The sequence below is a fragment of the Phyllobates terribilis genome, unplaced genomic scaffold, assembly GCF_046119375.1.
Source record: "Phyllobates terribilis strain yellow unplaced genomic scaffold, ASM4611937v1 Scaffold_2__4_contigs__length_985480577, whole genome shotgun sequence".
Classification (NCBI taxonomy): Eukaryota; Metazoa; Chordata; class Amphibia; order Anura; family Dendrobatidae; genus Phyllobates; species Phyllobates terribilis.
Genome location: NW_027362762.1, coordinates 864,216,409 through 864,230,773, shown reverse-complemented (window position 1 = coordinate 864,230,773; position 14,365 = coordinate 864,216,409). Strand labels below are relative to the sequence as shown.

The 14,365-nt window shown below is 40.5% G+C and overlaps 1 protein-coding gene across 1 annotated transcript in view; it reads right to left on the bottom strand.

Annotated features, from left to right (window-relative positions):
* Positions 1–13,425, bottom strand: part of LOC141234485 (integrin alpha-E-like) — a 356,506-nt gene extending 343,081 nt beyond the window's left edge. Inside the window, exon 1 of the mRNA XM_073668020.1 lies at positions 13,301–13,425. The gene's annotated coding sequence lies outside the window, so the exon portion shown is untranslated. The remainder of the gene's footprint in view (positions 1–13,300) is intronic.
* Positions 13,426–14,365: the final 940 nt, after the last annotated feature.

Sequence of the window (14,365 nt, the reverse complement as noted above, 5' to 3'; positions counted from 1 at the left end):
CACACTCACAGCAGCAAAACAAACCTACTTCTCTCTCATATCCTCCCTGTCTCACAACCCTAAACAGCTATTCAACACTTTCAATTCTTTCCTCCAGCCCCCCCTCTCCTCTCATCTCAGCTGAAGACTTTGCCTCATTCTTCAAGCAGAAGATTGACAACATCAGACACAGCCCCTCCTCATATGTACTCAACCTTCCTCCTCCAAAACCAACTTCTCCACCATTACAGAAGATCAGGTTTCCTCTTTACTCTCCAAATCACACCTCACCACCTGTGAATTTGACCCAATCCCGTCCCACCTCATCCCTAACCTTACCACAGTCTTCATACCAACCCTAACCCACCTCTTCAACCTGTCACTAACAACTGGTGTCTTCTCTTCATGTTTCAAACATGCCTCAATCACACCCATCCTCAAAAAGCCCTCCCTTAACCCATCCTCTCTGACTAGCTATCACCCCATATTACTTCTCCCCTATGCCTCAAAACTACTGGGATAATGCGTCCACCTTGAACTGTCCTCCCACTTCTCCTCCTGCTCCCTCTTCGACCGCTTACAATCTGGCTTCCGACTGCATCACTCCACTGAAACTGCCCTGACTAAAGTCACCAACGACCTACTAACCGCCAAATCCAAGCGACACTACTCTGTCCTCCTCCTCATGGATCTGTCATCTGCTTTCGACACAGTGGACCATTCCCTCTTACTGCAGACTCTCTCTTCTCTTGGCATCACAGACTTGGCCCTATCTTGGATCTCTTTATACGTAACAGACAGGACATTCAGCGTCTCTCACTCACACACGACCCTCTCACCTTGCTCCTTATCTATCGGTGTCCCCCAAGGTTCAGTTCTAGGGCCCCTGCTCTTCTCCATCTACATCTCTGGCCTCGGACAGCTCATAGAGTCTCACAGCTTTCAGTATCACCTCTATGCTGATGACACACAGATCTACCTCTCTGGACCTGTTATCACCTCCTTACTAACCATAATCCCACAATGTCTGTCAGCTATTTTATCCATCTTCTCTGCTAGATTTCTAAAACTTAACATGGATAAAACTGAATTCATCATCTTTCCCCCATCTCACTCAAACCCCCCATCTGACCTATCCATCAAAGTTAATGGCTGCCCATTCTCCCCAATCCCACAAGTTCGCTGCCTCGGAGTAACCCTTGACTCTGATCTCTCCTTCAAACCACATATCCAAACCCTCTCCACTTCCTGCCGACTCCACCTCAAAAATATCTCTCGGATGCACACATTCCTCAGCAAAGACTCTGCAAAAATACTAGTGCATGCCCTCATCTCTCTCCTCGACTACTGCAACCTCCTGCTCTGTGGCCTCCCTTCTACCACTCTCACACCCCTCCAATCTATCCTAAACTCAGCTGCCCAACTAATCCACCTGTCCCCCTGCTACTCCCTGGACCTCTCCCCTCTGTCAATCCCTTCACTGGCTCCCCATTACCCAGAGACTCAATTTCAAGACCCTAACCTTGGCAAACAAAGCCATCCACAACCTGTCTCCTCATATATTTGTGACCTAGTCTCCCGGTACTTACCTACACGCAACCTCCGATCCTCACAAGATCTCCTTCTCTCCTCCCCCCTTATCTCCTCTTCCCACAATCACATACAAGATTTCTCCCGTGTATCCCCCTACTCTGGAACTCTCTACCCAACTTATCAGACTCTCGACTTCCATGGAAACCTTCAAAAGGAACCTGAAGACCTACCTCTTCCAACAAGCCTACAACCTGCAGTAACCACCGTTCCACCATACCGCTGCATGACCAGCTCTATCCTCACCTACTGTATCCTCACCCATCCCTTATAGATTGTGAGCCCTCGCGGGCAGGGTCCTCTTTCCTCCTGTACCAGCCGCTGACTTGTTTTGTTCAAAATTATTGTAAGTGTTTTAGCTATGTATACCCCCTTTTTCACATGTAAAGCGCCATGGAATAAATGGCGCTATAATAACAACAATAATCTGTTCTTGAACTGGGGTCCTTTACTGCCTGTATCCGCCAGTAGTGTAACATGTATATGGAAATGCATATTCAGAAAATAGTGGTCATCACACAGTGTGTTAGATTATCACTTCTCCCACTGCTTAATGGTGATGGTTGATTGCAAAAAATAATTGAGAGACTGCTAGTATCATTACTAAGAAAAGAAAATGGAATGACTGCATTTACATTTCATAGTGTTATGCAGCCTAGACATTGTTTTAATGGTATATTGAACTTTCCCTTGGTCTGCTCCAGCTGTTATCTGGGTTTAATTATCTTTAGAAGTTACTCCGGAAGTCAGAGTATCCAGCTTGCGTTTTCCTATGTGCCTCATATATGAAATGTCAAAAAGTGACAATGTAGTAGGCACCACCTGTGTATTAATGGAGTGTTAGCCAAAATGCGTGTCACAGAAATGCAATCCAAAAAAAAGAGGAAAGACACGTACAAAAAATGTGTTTCACTTCCTAAATTTAAACAATGGAAATCTTTATTAGGCAACAAACTCAAAATCCTAGACAAGACAAATAAAAACATTTAAAATTGCGCCATTAAACCAGAACTTGTTTCCTATGCCAAAAATTGGCAGTGGGGAACAACCCATATGACTGGCATGATAACCAATAGAGCCATGTAAATATGATGGATACCTGAGATAAGTAGGACGCTACCCCTAAAGTGATGTCAAATAATATTCAGTAAAGAAGATAGGTGCAATGTACGTCTACAGATAATAAATAATGCAATATAAAAAGACCCAATGAGGGTCCTCATTCCCATATGATGCTTTTCCTATGAGCCAATTTACCTGGGTGACTGCACATGGCACTTTACTGCACATGGTTATTGCTTACCTTTTTATATTCTTGTCTAGGTTTTTGTGTTTGTTACCTATTAAAGATATGAAAGTTTTTCATTGTTTAAATTTAGGAAGTTTTCTCTTTTTTTAATCCTGAATGAAATGTGGCACAACGTCTACTGGAAAAACTCAAGTCAACAAGAAGGAAAAAAATCTAATTATTCTGAAATAGTCCAGAAGTAGTAAAAATAATGGTGTGTGTCTGTTACACATCGGTGTAGTGACATACTGTATAAACAGCAGAGCACGCAGCACTGTGCAGGTATAGAGTATACGGACTGTAACGTGTCATGTGCAGAATACAAGTTTTATAACAGGACATTACCTTTAAGGAGTTAGTATTTTACATAACACTTATCTTAAAGGAAACCTGCCATGTAAAAAAACACTATTAACCTGCAGATATGGGGTTAATCTTCAGATCTGCAGGTTAATAGCGTTCTGAAGATGCCCGGTGTCCGCGCTGAGAGACCCGCTGCCGGAAGGAAATTAACTTTATTTCTCACAGCAGCCTCAAGTTTTCAGTCATAGAGGTGGGCCAGCACAGCATCAGTCACCGCTCAGTGCATAGTGAGTGGCGGCTGCACCCCCGGCACTGACTGACCACCGGCTGTCAGTCAGTGCAGGGGGCGCGGCTACAGCCACTGCTTACTGAACTCTGACTGAAGCAGCAACAGCCGCACCCTATGCCTGAAAGCCCGAGACTGCCTGGAGGAAAAAAGTTAATTTCCTCCTGGCAGCGGGGCTCTCACCGCAGATACTGGGCAGCTACTGAACGCTATTAATCTGCAGATTAACCCTATATCTGCATGTTAATAGTGTTTTTTACATGACGGGTTCCCTTTATAACAGCAGTCTTCTCATAAAATAAAGCTTCTATACTTTTTTTCCTTGCATCTTAAAAAATCTGGAAAACTACACTTTAGAATAACGTTTTATAATGCATATTTTATTTATTTTTATATATCTAAATACTTTTATGTCACAAAAGCCAAAATTATAGGATTTATATTGAAATTGGCCAACTAGAAATATTATTTTGCAGGTCCGGCACACAGAGGCTCCTCCGTCATCCAAATTTACAAATGAATGACTGATGCAAGAGCACAAGATTTTAAATAAGATGTCACTTACTATTCATTTGGGTCAGTTTCATCACTAGATCCATCTGTGATCGGTACATTAGAGCATCTTCCATTGTTACAACGCATAGAAAAAAAATTATTGTGGTAGCGTGTTACATAGATAAATCAATGTCTATACATAGACAGCTATTGAAGAAACTGGCACAACCGAATAGTAAAATATTTCAAATGTTTCTGTTGGCAATCATTTGTGTGCTTGTCTGATGAAGGGGTTTCAGAAGTTTACAAATATGCTAATAATTATTTTGCCTTTTCTGATTTAAAAGTATTTACACAGATAATCTGTATTGGAAAATGTTGTTCTGAAGTGCAGTCATCCCGATAGCTGTAGATATAAGTTTTCTGGTTCCATTCATTTTTTTACGCAAAAGTATTCATATACATATTTCTGTCTTCCATGGTAATCCAATATTTTTTGCTCTACAACACATTACATGAGGATATGAACTGTTTTAACAGCCTTTGCTATTTATTCCTTTACAAGTTGTTTTCATTACAATTACAAGTCTCTTCTGTCATTGTGTCCCCATGAAAACATTTCGTGTCTGCTCAGGACACTTTCATCCCACTTCTACATTATTAGATTAAGACCAGGTTCAAACAGGCATATTTAATGCTCCTTTTACAGAGCCCAATTCCCAGACTACCGTGGGTATCCAGACCCGAATTTACAGTCTCTTATGTGTCTATGAATCTGTAAATTAGGGTCTGGAGACCTGTGGTCTATCTGCCGATTGTGGCCCATATCCGGACCGTGAAATACACCTGTCTGAACCTGGCTTTACCACAATTTTAATCCTAGAAATACTCCCTGGGTGATTTTTGTATTATTAGGCCTATTTTAGTAACATTGAAAGGGTTCTTGATGTTCATTAGAAACCATTGATCTAGAATTGAAGTATAGGTATAAAAATATATAAAATTGATATCTTTGTGGCTTTCATTCTAAAACAAAAGAAGGCACCAATGTCCTGGAAGACTTGTAAGGCAACCTTAAAGAATTGGGGACATTGGGAAGGAAACTGTGCCATGAAATAGGTAAGTTTTAGTTCTACATCAACGGCCTGTTAATAAGGCTACGCAATGTGTTACATGCTGTATAGGAATAACATACTTTATTTTTTAAGAATGTCCCTAAAAGCCAGCACCAACATGTACTATTATATAGTGTAGTGTGCAGACGTAATGCAATTATGTGGTGACTATGATCTACCCACACCAAGGATCTCTATAGTCTTTTGGTTTTCTTCCAATGATTACTTCACATAACGTAATTAACAGACATGTCAGATGGAGACAATGTCTCATTCCTGGCTGATCCTGCTAAAATAATTAGCATTTTTTGTTTGTTTCTAAACTACTTTGCATCTGAAATATAATTGATCCAATTGTTAATGGCAGATTCCATACTCCACAAACCACAAACTCTTTATAGTTAGAGGGGGTGCAAATATTGCAATCACCCAGAGGCCCAGGAGCCTGAGGGCAACTAATGACCAAGATGCCAGTATTAGAAATTCCATATCATAGGTGAGGGGCCATGTGACAGGTTTTGCACTGAGGCCCAGAAGCTTCATGTTATACCTCCAATAAAAGCAGATCCTTCTGGTAAAGTTACAATGCAGATACTATGAGGCACATCTATTGAGCACTCTGTATATGTGCGGGGAAACTCCCTCCATATATATGTCAACATGCACAAAAATTTTAATGGCTGTACTTTTGGGATACAGTATGTTTGGATAGAATATATAGGATAAAGGAAGCCCACAGCAGAGCCATGGGTGCATGAGTCAGCTTTGTAAGGCAAGGTTAAATTAATACACTGTGTGCAGAATTATTAGGCAAGTTGTATTTTAGAGGATTATTTTTATTATTGATCAACAACTATGTTCTCAATCAACCCAAAAGACTCATAAATATCCAAGCTTAATATTCTTGGAAATTGGAGTGTTTTTTTTTTCGATTTGGCTATCTTAGGAGGATATCTGTTTGTGCAGGTAATTATTACTGTGCAGAATTATTAGGCAACTTAATAAAAACCAAATATAATCCCATCTCACTTGTTTATTTTCACCAGGTAAACCAATATCAGTGCACAAAATTTAGAAATAAACATTTCTGACATGCAAAAACAAAAAAATTAGTGATCAATATAGCCATCTTTCTTTATGATGACACTCAACAGCCTTCCATCCATAGATTCTGTCAGTTGCTTGATCTGTTTTCGATCAACATTGCGTGCAGCAGCCACCACAGCCTCCCAGACACTGTTCCGAGAGGTGTACTGTTTTCCCTCCCTGTAGATCTCACATTTTATGATGGAGCACAGGTTCTCTATGGGGTTCAGATCAGGTGAACAAGGGCGCCATGTCATTATTTTTTCTTCTTTTAGACCTTTACTGGCCAGCCACGCTGTGGAGTAGTTGGATGCATGTGAAGGAGCATTGTCCTGCATGAAAATCATGTTTTTCTTGAACGATACCGACTTCTTCCTGTACCACTGCTTGAAGAAGTTGTCTTCCAGAAACTGGCAGTAGGTCTGGGAGTTGAGCTTCACTCCATCCTCAACCCGAAAAGGTCCCACAAGTTCATCTTTGATGATACCAGGCCATACCAGTACCCCACCTCCACCTTGCTGGCGTCTGAGTCGGAGTGGAGCTCTCTGCCCTTTATTGATCCAGCCTCTGGCCCATCCATCTGGCCCATCAAGAGTCACTCTCGTTTCATCAGTCCATAAAACCTTTGAAAAATCAGTCTTAAGATATTTCTTGGCCCATTCTTGACGTTTTATCTTATCTTTCTTGTTCAAAGGTGGTCGTTTTTCAGCCTTCCTTACCTTGGCCATGTCCCTGAGTATCGCACACCTTGTGCTTTTTGATACTCCAGTAACGTTTCAGCTCTGAAAATTGGCAAAACTGGTGGCGAATGGCATCTTGGCAGCTTCACGCTTGATTTTCCTCAATTCATGGGCAGTTATTTTGCGCCTTTTTTGCCCAACACGCTTCTTGCGACCCTGTTGGCTATTTGCCATGAAACGCTTGATTTGAAGCGTGATCACCGAACAAAGTTTGGAAATTTCAAGACTGCTGCATCCCTCTGCAAGACATCTCACAATTTTGGACTTTTCAGAGCCCGTCAAATCTCTCTTCTGACCCGTTTTGCCAAAGGAAAGGATGTTGCCTAATAATTAAGCACACCTTATATAGAGTGTTGATGTCATTAGTCAACACCCCTCCTCATTACAGAGATGCACATCACCAGATTTACTTAATTGGTAGTTGGCTCTCAAGCCTATGCAGCTTGAAGTAGGACAATATGTATAAAAAGTATCAAAGTGATCAAAATACGCATTTGCCTAATAATTCTGCACGCGGTTGTAGAAGCGCAGGCTCTGTGAGGTCAAAAGTTTAAGGGAGCTGGTAAAAGGGGGATATTGACAATAGAGTAGGCCTATATATTATCTGAGATGGGCTGGGGTCTATCTATAGGCATGTAGCACCAAAAGTAAAGGTCCCGCCCTTCCGCCTCTAATTTGGGGGTTCAAGTAAGGGTGAACTATAGAAAATGGTGGATGTGGGTGTTGTTGGGTAATTTAGGCGAGCGGTGGTGAGGCGGTTCTTGGAGTTGGAGGCAAAATTGTTGTGGGGGGGTTGTACATCGGGTGAATGGTGACCTCCCCTTTATGTTTGGATTTTGATTAATTGCCTGGCGGATTTTGGGACTCTTCAGGGTGGGGTCTCTGGGAGTTGGTGTTCTGAAAAAAAATTTTAGCAACAAAGGTGCCCCCGAGCCTGTGGTTGAGGCTGGGGGTAATGCAGGATGGTTCATTATTATTTATTGGTTTTTGCCAGGTTTTGGAGCCACAAGAACTTCCTAACTGACAAGTTATTTAATATTTGTATGATAAAAGGCCCGATTTGGCCAATTAATCCAAAAAAAGGTGGTACGAGAGTTTATTGGGTCGGGATCCGTGGGAGTGGGGTGATGATGTAAAATGGTTGGGTGTTAGTAAGGGAAGAGTTGGAAGTAAGCCTCTACAATACTGCAGTCATGGAATCCTGTAGCCTCCAACTGTAGAAGACTATGCGTTTGAATATATTTTGCATTTTTCAATTGCGGTCATGCTTTTAAAAATGTTCCCATGGTTACATGCTTGCTATGTCGCTCCCTATTCTTTTTTAATTATTTCATTTCCTCTCAGAACATTCATCTAATTTGTTCATTCATAATGGTCACACATGCTCAGTGGGTCTATCTTCTTGTCTTTAAACACTTGAACATTCTGAGAAAGTCCAAAAAACAGGAAGGGGCACCACAGCAAATTTGTAACAGCAATATCTAATAAAGGAGCAGGTTTTTGAAAAATGATTCCAAAATGGCTGTATTTAAAAAAAATATCCCCAATGTATACATATTTTCTATGCAGCTGTATTCACATCCTTAAGTTAGTCCACCAACCTCTACTGCACATAGTGCAGTAATGCCTATGGTGTTCCCTGATACCTTGTAAGGAACCCTCATCGTGAGCAGGAGAAGGTGAAAAGTACACTGCTCAAAAAAATAAGGGGAACACTTAAACAACAGAATATAACTCCAAGTAAATCACACTTCTGTGAAAACAAACTGTCCACTTAGGAAGCAACACTGATTGACAATCAATTTCACATGATGTTGTGCAAATGGAATAGACAATAGATGGAAATTATTGGCAATTATCAAGACACCCTCAATAAAGGAGTGGTTCTGCAGGTGGGGATCACAGACCACATCTCAGTACCAATGCTTTCTAGCTGATGTTTTGGTCACTTTTGAATGTTGGTTGTGCTTTCACACTCGTGGTAGCATGAGACGGACTCTACAACCCACAGAAGTTGCTCAGGTAGTGCAGCTCATCCAGGATGGCACATCAATGCGAGCTGCGGCAAGAAGGTTTGCTGTGTCTGTCAGCGTAGTGTCCAGAGGCTGGAGGCGCTACCAGGAGACAGGCCAGTACACCAGGAGACATGGAGGGGGCCGTAGGAGGGCAACAACCCAGCAGCAGGACCGCTACCTCCACCTTTGTGCAAGGAGGAGCAGAGGGAGCACTGCCAGAGCCCCTCAAAATGACCTCCAGCAGGCCACATCGTCTGAGAGTTCCTCACCCTGTATCCTATGAGAACAATGTCCTGTGTATGAGAAACTGCACATGCTGTGATACAGAGCAGAGAGCAGCAATGATCCGGGCATCTGTTCAACTTTTCTAGGTGCAGACACTGTCTTTGGTTCATTGAGAATTCTTATACAGAGCAGGTAGGGCAGGCTCAGTTAATATATGAACACAGATCGTGCACATAGCATTAAAAAAAAGCAAGTTTACTACATCAGACTTTCATTTAAAGGGAATAATTTGTTACACCATCTGAGAGCAGCATAATGTAGGGGCAGAGACCCTGATTCCAGTGATATATCACTTGTTGAGCTACTTTCTGACATTTTAATAAAATTCCTCTTATTTGCTTCAAATCTAGCAGTTCTCTGAGTTCTGAGCACTGTATAACCCCGCCCACACCACTGATTGGCAGCTTTCTACCTATTTATAGTGTACACAGAAAGCAGCCAATCAGTGTTGGGTTATACACAAATCATGCTTATTCTTTTTCCTTGTTTTATAGCTGCACTAGGCTTTGACTTAAAAAAAGAAGTAATACTTTCCTTTTACCTGTATCAGAGGAGCTGTACAGAATATGCTAGAAAATTGATTAAAATTCATATAAACACTCCCATTGTGACAAAGTAATTTCTACAACACATTTAGCGGGCACTGCTCAATGATTAGCTAAAAAAAAATTTTTGTTTTTAACAAAGGGGTGCTACAGTAAACCCACGCTGGGAATCAATTGGTATACAGGGGTGCTGACGAAGCTGCTGGTGAGCAGCGATACGCGTTGGGTCCACTCACTTTGTAGGTAACTATATGCATTGATCCTATATATAATGCCTTCATCTGCCAAGGTCACGTTTTTTACCGCAAATATTGATTGTTTATTAATATATTGATCCAGTGGTCAGTGACCTAAGGTATTGTTTTCTATCTGGACTCAATAAATACTTGACTTTTCACTGTACCTACAAAGTTTAGAGGTTTTCTGCATTGCTGGGTTATTTTCCCATACCTCTTGTATCTGAATATTTTCTACACAGGTTGTGTTTTAAGTGTTTTTTAAAAAAAACTCGGTTGTTTGTGTGTTGTTGATGTATTATTAATAAAAACTTTTTGATATTTTGCATTACATTTGGGAGTGCATGGTCTTTGTTTGCCCTATGCCCTTTTCTCTTCTGTATACCAAAGTCATTTCTAGTTATACCATACAAACCATTAAATGTAGTAATGTCAATCTGTCACCATTAGCTCCAACAATAATAGAAATGTGTATGTAGGAGTAAGGACACAATGTGAGATTATAGACAAGTAGTTGGTAATCACAGGGACACACCTCTGAACCTGATACTTTATAGCACCAGTGATGCCTCTCCCCAGTAATTAACACTTCCCTTTTGTTAAACATCTCTTCTGTTCTCCTCCTTTCCTTGCAGCTCATGAGAAATTCCAGTTCTCACATTCACCTTTCTTTTCTCAGACAGCGATGAAAATGATTAGATATTCTCACCAACAGTAAAATGACAGTCTGGGAACTGGTGAAAGCTTCTCTCATTAAATATTCTGTTCTGTAATTCATCATCATCATTAATAAGTTGAGTCCACCAGCCAGTATTAGTAATGGAACCTCCTCCTTCAGGCTGGATTCACACACAGTCTTTTGCTGCATTTTTTTTTGCATTTTTGTTAATGTTTTTTTACAGCTGTTTTTAGACTAAAAATGCTGAGTTCAGATGTCCACATAGACCATGTTTCGGTTTTCAACATCAACATTATTTTATTCACTTACAGTGGGGGAAATAAGTATTTGATCCCTTGCTGTTTTTGTATTTGATCCCTTGCTGTTTTTGTAAGTTTGCCCACTGACAAAGACATGAACAGTCTATAATTTTAAGGGTAGGTTAATTTTAACATTGAGAGAGAATATCTAAAAAAAAATCAAGAAAATCACATTGCATAAATTAGATCATTTTTTTGGCATTTTGCAGTGAGAAATAAGTATTTGATCCCCTACAAACCATTGTCTTTAATGCAGGTAACCAGTTGATTAGGAGCGTCTAACTGGTCTGTAGGAGCCAGAACTCATAATGGTTTGTAGGGGATCAAATACTTATTTCTCACTGCAAAACGCAAAAAAAAATTATCTTAAAATTATAGACACTGTGTGTCTGGTTCAACATGAAATATTTGGTGAAAGGTCCTCCCCTCCATGAGTTTTTTTTTTATCTCAGCGTAAACTGATCTGCGGTGCGTGTTTGAAATCCACAACATGTCAATTTCTCTTGCGGATATGCTGAGTTTTATGTGAGGATTTTCCCCATAGAATTGCATTAGATATGGAAAATCCACAGGTAAAAACAGCATATAACTTTTTAGCGCATTTCTGTTACGGAGACACACTAAAAATACCGTAAGAGAAGGTAGTTGCAGAAATTCTGTAGAAAATCTGCAACACCAAAAACTCATCAAACACTTATCATGAGTAGAGATGAGCGAACCCGATCTTAAAATTTCTGGGTTTGTACCCGAGAGTTAGTGTCTGACGCTAAACACCGATCACGGACTTTCCCGGAAGTCTGTTGCAATGTTCGGATTTCCGGGAGAAGTTTGTTGCAGAGAGAGCGAGAGAGACAGAGATTTTTTTTTCTTACCCAAACCCAAAGTTCCGGTCTTCATTGTTTTCAAGGGGGTTCAGGTTCTGGTTCAAGTTCAGGTAGAGTTCTGGTACCTAAACCTAACTTTGAAACAAAGTTTGGATAGGCTACCAGAACTCGACCTTCCATAGGTCCACTCATCCCTAATCATGAGTGCATCTACCATGCTGAGGAATACCCCCAAAATCCCCATTCCTGATTACTCTGTTGTGGTCACCTGTTTTCTGTTACACATGTTTCCTGGTTCCATCTCCAAAAAAATTGCACATCACATAAAAGATTTCCTCTAGGAACCTAGAAACATTTACAATTAATCTTCCAGTATGTGGGAAAGTGTTAGAATGGCTCCATGACTTCACTAGCTTCAAGTAGAGCAATTTGCAGACAATACGGATTATCTTAATCTGCTTCCTGGTTCATTAAAGAATATAAATAGGAGACTATTAAACTATTGGAGTGATTGTCTGTGAAGACGAATAATACAGCTTTTACAGTAGTGCCAGAGAGTGGGAGAGAAAATAGATTGCAACACAGACAGTAACAAAGATACCAGTGTTTTCCTCCCAGTCCTGTCCCTGACACCACAAGGACACTACAGACAGAAAAGAATTTCTAAAAACACTTTCTATAATATGCAAAGTTCCTGCTATTACCAATTATCGCTGTTATCAATGCCAAAATTACATAGAATTTGGGCAGCACCTTTGTTAAAGAAAAGAGCCGCAGCAAACAATGTATTGTATGGCGACATTAAAGAAAGAATATTTATGGCTTATTATATAGAAAGGTCATGAATATGAGATTGGATGGGTACAACTCTCTGCATCAGGCATGTTCTTCAGTGGCTGCGGTGAAGGATATTGCAATGTTGTCCAATTCAATGGGATAACCCTTCAATACCCTGCAACTCCACTAACACATAGATATCGTACAGGTAGACAAAATAATGTGATTATTATAGAAGCTGAAGGACCCAGAAACCTGCTGATCAGCTGTATATCAAGAGTCAGACCACTACTGATCTCATATTGATGGCCATTGCTAAGGCCAAGTTCACACGTTCAGTATTTGGTCAGTATTTTACATCAGTATTTGTAAGCCAAAACCAGGAGTGGGTGATAAATACAGAAGTGGTGACGTGTTTCTATTATACTTTTCCTCTGATTGTTCCACTCCTGGTTTTTGGTTACAAATATTTATGTAAAATACTGACCAAATACTGAACGTGTGAATGTGGTCTAATGATAGGTCATTATTATTTTGCTCTTGAAAAACACCTTAATTATGCAATACACACAGTGCAGATAAGGCTCATGCGCACCACCATATTATGGTTCCATATGATCCATATAACCTTTGAATTGTACAGAACCATAAGATGGTCCCATACTGGTGAATGGCAGCCTACTGGGTCTCTGTGTGTCACTGACTGTCTGCAAAGGCAAGTGTAACACTTTGCGAGAGGTAATTAAAGCAGAGATTACCTTTGTTACAGAAGGAAGCTGGGATTTCACAGCAAATTTGGTACAAGACGGTGAGCAGTTCTTCTCTCTGGCTAATAGAGGACTTCTCATCAGTACCCTCCTTTATAAGACTTTTATATGACCTAACAGTTCAGTTCTCGTCAGGAAAACTTGTAAGGTGTAAGCATGTCTGCACACGGCTGTTTCAAACATTACCAATACTATATTCTGTGTTTATCAATGTTACATCATTATAACAATGACTAGAAAGTACACGTCGTTTACAAAAATATAACGAATATACCAAGAATAACATCAACAACAAAAAGACGCTCAATAGTACTTGTCCCAACAACAACTGATTTCTGAATAACCTGCAGCCAGCGGCTAAAAACGTAAGAGCTGAGTCCCATGCCAAAGTCCCAAAGGGCACCCTCTCCTTCAATAAGACCCTTAGGGCTCGCCCACCTTAGCGTATATTCTCTCATTCAAGAGAATTTGGCCGATTATACTTATGCCACTCTGTCAGAGTTTGGACCAAGTGTTATCTTCCTGTGATGCAATTTTCTTGCATGAGAGAATCGTATCACAGGTACAAAGATGGAGAACTTAATTTCTTCATCTTCTCCATTGTCTCTGTGTGCTTATATCTTCTCCATTGCCCCTGTGCAGTCCCATGTTTTACACACATCCATCTGTATGGGTGCGTATGGTCTGATTTGCAGTGCCACTCGCAGTATAGTGTGAATGTTATCTCCCAAATTGGCATGAGAAAAAAATCCAGATCCGCACTGACCCATAATATAATATTGGGCCGAATGCTATCGGCATAAAATATCACATAGCACTCGGCCGTGTTAAACTCTCACATGTGCAAGCCCTAAATCAGACCCCAAAGTTAGTCATATGCCACATCAGCCAAAAAAAAAAAAAAACAGCCATTGGCATACAGTGAAGGAAATAATTATTTGATCCCTTGCTGTTTTTGTAAGTTTGCTAACTGATAAAGACATGAACAGTTTATAATTTTAAGGGTGGGTTAATTTTAACATTGAGAGATAGAATATCCCCCCCCAAAAAATCAAG